This window comes from Asparagus officinalis, chromosome 4, assembly GCF_001876935.1.
Source record: "Asparagus officinalis chromosome 4, Aspof.V1, whole genome shotgun sequence".
NCBI classification, from domain to species: Eukaryota; Viridiplantae; Streptophyta; class Magnoliopsida; order Asparagales; family Asparagaceae; genus Asparagus; species Asparagus officinalis.
The window spans coordinates 146,070,196-146,080,753 of NC_033797.1; the positions used below are offsets into that span (position 1 = coordinate 146,070,196).

The following is a 10,558-nucleotide window of genomic DNA, read 5'->3' on the forward strand; positions in this document are numbered from 1 at the left end:
TTTTCTAGCATCAGAACCCCAAGCAAGAAGCTTCGATCGAGAGGCTGTAAGGGCAGGTAGCCTATCTGAAGTGGGGAGGTCGGCCGCCTCCAGCACGGAGTCTCTGAGCGGGATAGCCGGGTAACCTCTTTGGAGGGGGAGGTCAAGTCCTAGAGGTGCCTTAAGGAGGCGGATGAGGAGGAAGCTTGATCGAGTCATCTCTCGGCTGAACAACTGAGGTGAGACCTTGAGGAGGAGCGGTCGGCTTGTCAAGCGTCTATGATAATTGTCAAGGACCTTGAGGACCAGCTGGCTCACCTAGACTTAGAGCAGCATATGGTGGAGGTGATCAACAACTAGTGCCAGGGTCCCTCGAGTAAAACTGAGGTGACTTTGGCTTGCAAAGCTAGTGTCGACTACTTAGCCTCGATGCTCCCTCCAGCCTCTCGTCCCGCGCCTAATCTCCTCTATCCTCCCCAATTCTCCTGTTGCCTTGATCACCTCAAGGAAATCGAGGTAAGCGGAGGGGGGGTTGCATCTGGCATTAGAGGATGGTGACGATGAGTCGGAGGATGCCCCTGCACGGGACTCTACTGCTTCTTCTTCTGTTATTCCCACAATTGCTGACTCTATGGTCCCCGATGAAGACCTATCAAGCCCTACTACCGGATCCGACTGAGAGATCTAATGGCTTGTATCTTCTCTTTTTCTTCTTTTTTTTGTAGATATCAACATGCCTTGTTGTAAATAATGACACAGATATTGTAATGAACTTATAATAAATTTTGAAGCTTAGAATAAAGATTAACTTTGCTCTTATTCTGGAGTTTGCCTTCATTTATTTCTTGTTTTTGCTTTACTAGCTTGTTGCTTTGTTCTGATTGAGAGAACTAAGTGTGGATTATAGTAAGCCGGTCATACTAGGATGACCCGATTGTTGAGAGGTCGAGATGACTAGTTCATTTTTATGCCTCATGTTGGCGAAGTGTTCGGGTCTTTGGTCGACAAGGACTGGCAAATTGAAGTGCCTAGGTCTTTTTGTCGAAGATGGTAGAACACCTGAACTCCATGCCTTGGGTTTATTCATGATGATACCAAAGATTTTTTGGCAGAATGATAACCCTGAGGTTGGGTGCCCAGGACTTACATAGATGCCTGGGTCTTTTGGTAAGAGGACAACCCAGAGGTTGGGTGCCTCGGACTTACGTAGACACTTGGGGCTTGTACAACCCTGAGGTTGTGCTAGGACTTACTAAAGTCGACTAGGTCTTTACAACCCTGAGGCTGTGTCTAGTACTTGCTGAAGTTGACTAGGTCTTTTGCCCTGATAAGGGCCGCCCTGATGGTAACTCGGTAAAATAACAATCCGGAGGTTGGGTGCCCAGGACTTACATAGACATCTGGGGCTTCAATATAGTCATGATGGTCGAAAGGTGAATGTAGGAGTCGACCATATGGTGAGTGCCTTGGGTTTACCCTGGAAAGGCACCGAGGGCTTAGAATTCAATCGAGAGGTTGAATGCCTAGGACTTACTGAAGTCGACTAGGTCTTTACAACCCTAAGGCTGTGCCTAGGACTTGCTGAAATCGACTAGGTCTTTATAACCATAAGGCTGTGCCTAGAACTTGCTGAAGTCGACTAGGTCTTTCGCCCTACTGAGGGCCACCCTGATCGCAACTCGATAAAATGACAACTCGGAGGTTGGGTACTCAGGACTTACGTAGACGCCTAGCGCTTCAATATAGCAATTATGGTCAAAAGGTGAATGTGGGAGTCGACCATATGGTGAGAGTGCCTTAGGTTTACCCTGATAAGGCACCAAGGGCTTAGAATTCCTGCATAAATTAGGCACTACGGGAGTACAAAACAGGAATCAAGTCAGTTTTAATAAAAATTTCATTAATATTAAATGAAATTTACAAAATTATTAAAAATAATGCCGCAAATGTTTGATATTCTAGGGGTGTTGCAAAACTCTCCCGTATGGGGCCCTTAGTCGATAAGTGCCTGGTCACAGCTCTTCAAAGACTGTATACGGGCCTTCCCAGTTAGGAGTTAGCTTGTCTCTTCGGATGTCTTTGTCGAAAAAAGCTTTGCAGAGGATGAGGTCGCTAGCGTTGAATCTACTTGGTCGGATTTTACTATTGTAGTAGAGGGTGATTCATTGTTAATTGGTGACTTGGGTCCGGAGTGCCTTCTCTCGGGTCTCGTCTAGGAGATCGAGCCCTACTTGAAGTCCTTTAGAGTCCAGGTCCTCATCAAAGTATTGGAGTCTGATGGTCGGCATGCCTACTTCGATGGGAGTGACTGTTTCAGTGCCATAAGCTAGCTTGAATGGAGTCTCCCCGGTTGAGTTATTATGGGTCATGTAGTCTGACAAGAGGATACTAGACAACTCTTCCACCCAGTTCCCTACTATGACGGAGGAGAACTTGAGATGAATATCGTATTCCTCGTAAAAGCTGCGGAAGCCTCCGCTGTTGAATTGGGTGTCGTTGTCACTCATAGAAGACCAGGGCACACCAAAATGGCAAACGATGGATTTCCACACAAAACTTATGATGTTACTCTCACCAATCTTAGCCAGTGCTTTGGCATCAATCCATTGGGTGAAGTAGTTAATCGCCACAATGAGCAACTTTCTCTGTCCTGAATCTTAGGGGAGAGGACCTAGCAGATCCAATACCCATTGAGCAAATTGTATAGGGCTCAAGATTGAAGTTAGCTTGGTCACCATTGCTCGAGGGATGGAAAAAAGAGCTGGCACTTGTGGTAATAAGAGACGAGTCGTCTCGACTCAACTAAGATAGTTAGCTAGTAGTACCCTTGGGGGATGACTTTTTGCACGAGGGTTCGGGCCCAAGATGGTTTCCACATGTGCCCTCATGAATCTCCTTGAGGACATAGTTAGCTTCTTGTGGCCGGAGGCACCGCAAATAGGGTCCTACACTACCTCTTGAATAAGTCATCCGATAGAGTTGTTTGTCGATCATGAGGTAACTGCGAGAATTCCCCTGTAGACGCCTGGCTTCGACAAGATCTTCAGGCAAAGTACCTTGAGATAAGTTGTAAAACCGCGTGAATTTTGGAAAAAAGTATGAATTATATTGATAAATGAGCTCTAAATTATCATGAATATTATTTATGGATGAATAATTATGCTAACAATTGATTTGAGATCAATTAAGAGTATATATGAGAGTATACAAAGGTTAATCATGCACAAAAAAGAAATCTAGAAAAATAACCAGTTAAGTGTATATCTGCATTACACACCGATAAAGTTTGAATCTAAAAAAAACTCAAAAGAGAAAAGTTGTAGTTATTTTCAATATCTTTCCAACACATCTTAAATCACCTTATTCAGAGGTTGAACATGAAAGTTATAGCTAAAATACCAAAGATTATTTTCCAGTCTGATTGGGTTTCCTGTTTCGGGTTTGGGCTGATTTGATTCGGGTTTGCAGTTATATCACCGATAAAGTTTGAATCTAAAAAAAACTCAAAAGAGAAAAGTTGTAGTTATTTTCAATATCTTTCCAACACATCTTAAATCACCTTATTCAGAGGTTGAACATGAAAGTTATAGCTAAAATACCAAAGATTATTTTCCAGTCTGATTGGGTTTCCTGTTTCGGGTTTGGGCTGATTTGATTCGGGTTTGCAGTATATATATATATATATATATATATATATATGAGAAAACTGTATGTGAGCTGGCAGCTCACATACATTGTGCGCTGCAGGGAGTTAAATGAAAAATGTCCGCACAACTTGATTCTCGTGACCAAATTCATTTTATTTCCCCAAATCTCTCTCGTGACCTCCTCTCTCCCAGATCTCAAATCCCAGATCTCGTCACCAGATCTCTCTCCCCAAATCTGAACTCCGACGCGAGCCGTCGACGCACCGCTCTCTCTCCCTAAATCTGAACTCGCGACGGGCGAGCCGCTTCCTCTCTCTCCCCAATTCCTCTCTCCGACGCGAGCACCTCCGCTCTCCTTGCAGCCGCCGCGACCACCGCTCTCTTTCTCTAAACCTCTGTTCCTCAGCTCCGCTCGCTGTCGATTTCCTAAACCCTAGCTCGATTCTAAGGTCAGTTCTTTGATTTTTTTTTGTTTTTGATTTTTTGAATTTTCTATGTCTTTGCTGTTGATTCGATCGGAAATGGAGAATCGAGGCGATTCTTGGATAGATCAAATATTTGAAAGATTAGATGCTGAAATTTTGAGAAAACGACGATCGCTTTGAATCTTTGGCTCATTCTAAGTAGAATCGGTGTTCAATTGACGAATACTTCTTGAATCTGCATCCGCTGATGATTTCGGCTCATTCTAAGTAGAATCGGTGTTCAATTGACGAATACTTCTTGAATCTGCATCCGCTGATGATTTCGCGTTTAGATTACTTTCCGAGGAGCCATGGTTCATGAAGATGTATGGATTTTCTCTATAGCTTTAATGTGTAGTTATTCATGCTAGGGTTTCTTATTGATGCTGCAGATCGGATAATGAACTGCTGAAGCAGTGTAAATTGGTTAAAACCTTGTGCATGTCGCGTGTATTAGATGTAAGATACTCCTTTACTTAGTAGAAACTGAAGGAAATAATTAATTTTATGCATCCCTAGATGTTTTCGAGCATTATCATCTACTCACGAGTGACTACCAATGATGTTTTTGTCATTAACTAGATTAAGAGCTTGAAATGAACATGGTTCCTAATTGATTATGGTGTATAGATGAGTTCTCTCTCGATGTTGTATTTGGGCTACTTTTGCAAATTTAATAAAGTATCCTACATCCATTTATTCTTCCCTCAGTGGTAGCAATTACTTCTCGAATTTGGACTTATAATTTCTCTTAATTCCACAAAGAAATTAAGAGAGTTTTTACTGTGATTTTGCTTCAAACCATAATTTTTTAGGTGGTCTATGGCAAGAAAGAGTTTTTACATTGTGAAGAGAGGTCGACGATGTGGAATTTTTAATAATTGGGAGGACTGTAAAATGCAAGTTGATAAATTTCCAAATGCCGCATATAAAGGGTATGCAACGTACGTAGAGGCTTTGGTTGAATGAGATAAGCACAGCATCGCTTGTGATTCAGCATCCAACTCAAGGCATGTCCAAACACCTTTTTATGTCCCGACACCTGATTCTGCATCGAGCTCAAGAACTACTATTTCCCCCATCTATGCTTTTGCATTAGGTTCAGTGTTTACAATATTAGTGTTTGTAATATGTATCGTTGTCGTATTTATTTTTTTCTCTCTTGCAAAAAATATGTGATTGTGAGAACTTATGTATCGAGTAACTTATGTGATTGTGAGATTGTGAGAACTTATGTATTAGTAAGAACTTATGTGATTGTGAGAACTTATGTCATATTGTTTGTATCAGATCAATAACAATCTGCGCTGCTATCGATGTTCTGTTACTGAGTTGATTCCCTTTGTTTTAGTTACGAATGCTTTTCATTGTGTGTGTGCGCGTTTTTTTTAAGGACAGAGTTGTGGACTACAAGATGGGTAGTGTGATCTCAAGCGCAGCTACAATTGCCTTCATTTGCCTTTATGCGAAATCCTACTGAACGAATTCTGGGGTCCAACTTGCAGATGGGTAGTGTGATCATTCGAAATAGAATTGGGGAAATATGAAACTCTGATATGGGGTCCAACTTGCAGATGGGTAGTGTGATCATTCGAAATAGAATTGGGGAAATATGAAACTCTGATAATATATGGCGGTGGATAGTTTTTCTTATACAATCAATTTGTATTGAATTCTGCACTAAATTGATAAGAGATTTCATTTGCGACATAAAATTTAAGCTTATTGCTGGTTGAAGGCTTGTCGATGACCATAATTTGATGACCGTCAAAGTTCTATCCACATAAGGAGTGTTTGAGATGTTCTGTTTCACTTTTGTTTGTGTTTTAGGATGATTAGTAGTTAATATCGGTTTCTTATTGCTTCTATCGAGTTGGAAAATGACATTGTTTTAACGCTGTTATGTGAGATTGCAACATTTGTGCATCTTTCTCAGTTAACGAATCCATGTGTATATTTGTACATATTGATTACTGTTGATTCCATTGGGAGATGCAGTCGGATGTTTAAACTTGAAACTAAGAACACCATTCGACTAACAAATACATGGTTACATTACAAAACCTGAACTGTATCCAGATACACCAGAGACATATGGCCTGCACTGTACATAGCAAGCTCATATTATTTCCAACAGTTGCATCAAACTAAAGCATGACTCGTACTTTCTGTCTTGGAACAACATATACATGGAGACCTTTATCAATGTATAGAGTAATGGTTCTATAGTTGATAACTTCTTTTTGATTGCGGAGTTTGAACTCGAAGATATAAAGGAGAACTGCTGCAAAAATCTTCATCTGCCTATAAGCAAATTCTTAACATATCCTTGGACCAGCCTGAATACAATACACAAAGAAAAGTTATCCTTGGACCAGCCTGAAGGCATAAGACAGAGTTGTGGACTACAAGACAACAATCCATATCAATTAACCAATAACACACACATACATCGGTCTTAATACATTAGTCTTAACACATCAGCAGCTACAAGACACAATCAGTCTTAATACATAAAATGTAGTAATACATCAGCAGCTACAAGACAATCAGCAACAGTTGTGGATGAACCTGAGCTGCTTGTGCTTGTTCCTGTGTTAGTGGTAGCGCTGTAAGAGAAACACATGCACAAGCAAATAAATTGTTTGTTAAAAGTTAAAAACAGAGTAAATAAAGCGCTGTTAAAGATTGATACACAAAAATGCAAGCAATCATGCGTACATTAATCATGAGATATGACTTTTTGAACAAACCAATACATCCACCACCCGAGCATATGTTTAGCTGCAAATTATATGACAAATTAATCATGAGATATGACTTTGTGCTATCAAGTTTCATAAACTTATATAGGGCTAAAACTGAATAGAAAGGAAAATGGTACATTTACAAGTTAACTTTACAACTAGTTCTATAATGCCCGAGTTCACCACATCTGCTACATATGGCACATCTGCTACATATGCGTTTCTTCCTTTCTTTCTTTTCTTGTGCCTGTTCTAAACCTGACTAGATTCTAGTAGCATTGCGTGGACGACCTTTAGTCCTTGCAGGTCTATCAGGATCACGAACTGTTATCTGAGGAATGTTCTCTATTGTATGTGAAATGGGTGCGGAAGGTTGAGGAATATCCATAATTTGATCTTGAGTTTCTCCAACTTCTTCTTCAAGTGATTCCATGAAATTTGTTAGCACATCATCAAGTTGTTGCAGCTTCTCTTCTGAATCAAATGCAAGCTCGAGCACATTATTGAATTTTTCTCTTAAAGCCCAAGATTTTAATAAATTAATCTTCTCTTCACAGCTGGTGATGTTTCTTCCAAATACAATGTTGCCAACCCCAATGTTACGATGCCTTGCATGTATGGTCCAACGGTGTAGGATGTAGTGGTCGGGTAATGAATCCATTTGCCTAGCCATCATTAGCGATAATATATGTCTACATAGCACACCATTAGTTTCAAACAAAGCACAAGTGCAACAGAACTGCATCTGACTGGATTGTTCATAAGTAACCACCTCCCATTTTCCTCTATCTGTAAACTTACAGACCATGTATTCAACAATGTCCCCATCTTTTCTCAATTCTTCACAGAACTCTGTACCAAATCCTTTGAATTCAGTATGGAACACATCAAACATATTGCGTGTATACATTTCCCCAGCTTGGACCTTAATTGGATGTCCAAGGAGCATGACCGGCTTTGTGTTCAGACTCTTAAAATCTTCATGGGCTTCACTTAAGCGACGATGAGTTACTGCTTTTTCATATTGTGTCACAAACTCGTGTAACTGAGTCTGTGAGTTAACATACCCATAAAAAAATGCATTAATACTTTCACTCCTTTGGCTTGATCTCATTCCAGCAAAAAAGTGTCCTTCAGATAACACGGCACCCAATGTTCTCTGCATTTGTAAACTGTTTGCAACCATCCCTCCCCTTATTCATTTATATCAAACGTCTCTTTCATCTCAACCCAATATCCTTCACATTGTTCAATTGAAGAACTATTGCACCACAAGCCCCAATGGTGATTTACACCAGTAAATGGAGCAAATGAAAGACCGAACTTATTAGTTCTGTATGTCACACCAAACGCAATAACATCACTGAATTGCAAATAAGATGCTCTTGATCTTCCGTCGGCCCAGAATACACTCCTCATTTGTCCACTACTGTCTACTTCTATTGCAAAATAAAATTCTGGATCATTCGCTGTCATACTCTGAAAATGTCGAATGATAGATATGCATTCATGACCAATATTGTTGACTCTTTGGGTTCTGATATGATCAATGCACTGTTGTGATGTCACAAATTCACCGTCTCTTCCATTGGTTGCATTGATAACGCGAGAAATAGTGGAAGGAGACATACCTTCTTCTCGTAGACTATCAATAAGTTTTTACATCTTTGAGTTTTATGGAATTGTTGATGTGATCTGTGCATTTTTGCTTTGTCTGGACTACTCAACACATGATTTGTATGTTCTTCAACAAACCCCGTGACCTCCCACGATTTGTCCTCCAATAATTTAACTCGCATCATTGCCTTACATCCCACTCGGGTCTCTCGCCGAAGAGGGATCTCTATCTTGCCACTATTAGGTTTATAGCCCTCCTTATCATAAACAAACTTTCTGTCTACCACTTCTCTAGTCTTGCGAGAGTAATTCACAGTGCTCTTCCTTATTCCAAAACCCATCAACAATGCATAAGAGTTATAATAGTTATAAGCTTCTTCATGACTATTAAACTTCATTCCTAGTAGTGGTTTAGGAGCATTTACAGAATTGGCCGCAGTTTCACTTCCAATAACACTTGATTCTCCCATTCCGAACTCTACACTATTTGAATTTGTTTCCTCCATTCCAAACTCCTAAAGAAGAAAATAAATTCAAGAAAAACAAACTTAGTATTTTTGTTGTGGTTAGAATTTAATAGCAGTAAGCTTAGCTAACAAAGAAAATTTTATATACAGAGATTGATTGACCTCATATTAGGCTGGACCCACAATAATATTAAATGATTGGATAAAATTCAAAATCTCTTGCTTCAAACACCAAAGTTGGATTTGAGAGAGAAAAATCTCGACAATTAAAAAAAACAAACAAATATCCAGAACCGGCAACGAATGTAGCGTGCAACTTTTTTCTTCACGCAACATTCACCGCATTTGTAATTACAGCACACGTAACAAAACGTTAAGAAGTACAAGAAAACTAAAACGGGAAGCAACATACCTTCAGTTCACAGCTTCTCAGTAGATGATGAGTTTTCTTTGGTAATTACTTGTGACCTGCAGTGATGCGAAAGATCCAGGTAAATGATCGAGCCTAAATGGCCGAATGAATTCCATGGTTACAATTTGATTCTTTTGGTAGTTGATTCATAATAAGTTTGTTCGTGAGGGGAGGTTGCTTGATTTTTATTTATTTAGTGGTCCAACCAATAGGGTTTAAACAATCAAAGTAAACCCAGAACACAAAATTCGACTGTTTCCTGATATAAATATATAAACTCGAGAATCAAAAGGGACAAATAGAGGATTTGGGGAGAGAGAAGAACTCAAGCGGTGGTCGGCGGCTCGCGTCGGAGAGAGGATTTGGGGAGAGAGAGGAACTCACGCGGTGGTCGGCAGCTCGCGTCGGAGAGAGGATTTGGGGAGAGAGAGCGGTGGGTCGGAGTTCAGATTTGGGGAGAGAGATCTGGTGACGAGATCTGGGATTTGAGATCTGGGAGAGAGGAGGTCATGAGAGAGATTTGGGGAAATAAAATGAATTTGGTCACGAGAATCAAGTTGTGCGGACATTTTTCATTTAACTCCCTGCAGCGCATAATGTATGTGAGCTGCCAGCTCACATACAGTATATATATATATATATATTTACAAATAAAAAACACATCTTTTCATCAGTTTTTCAAATCCTAGCGGCCTTTCTTTCTCTCTCTCAAACCCTAATCATAATTTGTAAGAATTGGGAGAGTTCTTGAGGCGTTTGTCGAGAGGAAGGCAGGATTTTGCAACTTTGGTGAAGAGGGATCATGTACGTACGTGTTCAGGAGTTCAACATGACGTTTGAGGTAACATCATCTTCCTCTAAACCTTTCCCTATAGTTAATTCAATATTTAATATGCTTAATTGGTGAATCTCATGTTTAAGCTTAACCCGATGTTTTAAAATCTTAGTTTATGATGTTAATCTTTAAACCAATGTGAAAATCTATAGATTTAGTTGCTGTTTATATTAGTTGATGATCATGATCATTAGGGTTTCTTTTATTTTTATTGTAATTTATTAATCATGCTTAAATCATGTGTCAACCCTAGTTTAACAATTAATTGAGTTTTCTTATTAATTTAAGATGTATAAACCCTAGGTTTGTGATACCTAAATGATGTGAACGTGTTTAAATTATTTTATATATGTTCAATGATTAGTTCCAATCATGCTTAGTTAATCATGT

General features: G+C 39.7%; 1 long non-coding RNA gene across 1 annotated transcript; it reads right to left on the reverse strand.

The window, feature by feature from the left end:
- Positions 6,574 to 9,011, reverse strand: LOC109836220. The gene is made up of 3 exons (XR_002245877.1): positions 8,880 to 9,011; positions 6,812 to 6,874; positions 6,574 to 6,699 (listed from the first exon to the last, which is right to left on the reverse strand). It is a non-coding gene; the product is annotated as an uncharacterized LOC109836220 (long non-coding RNA).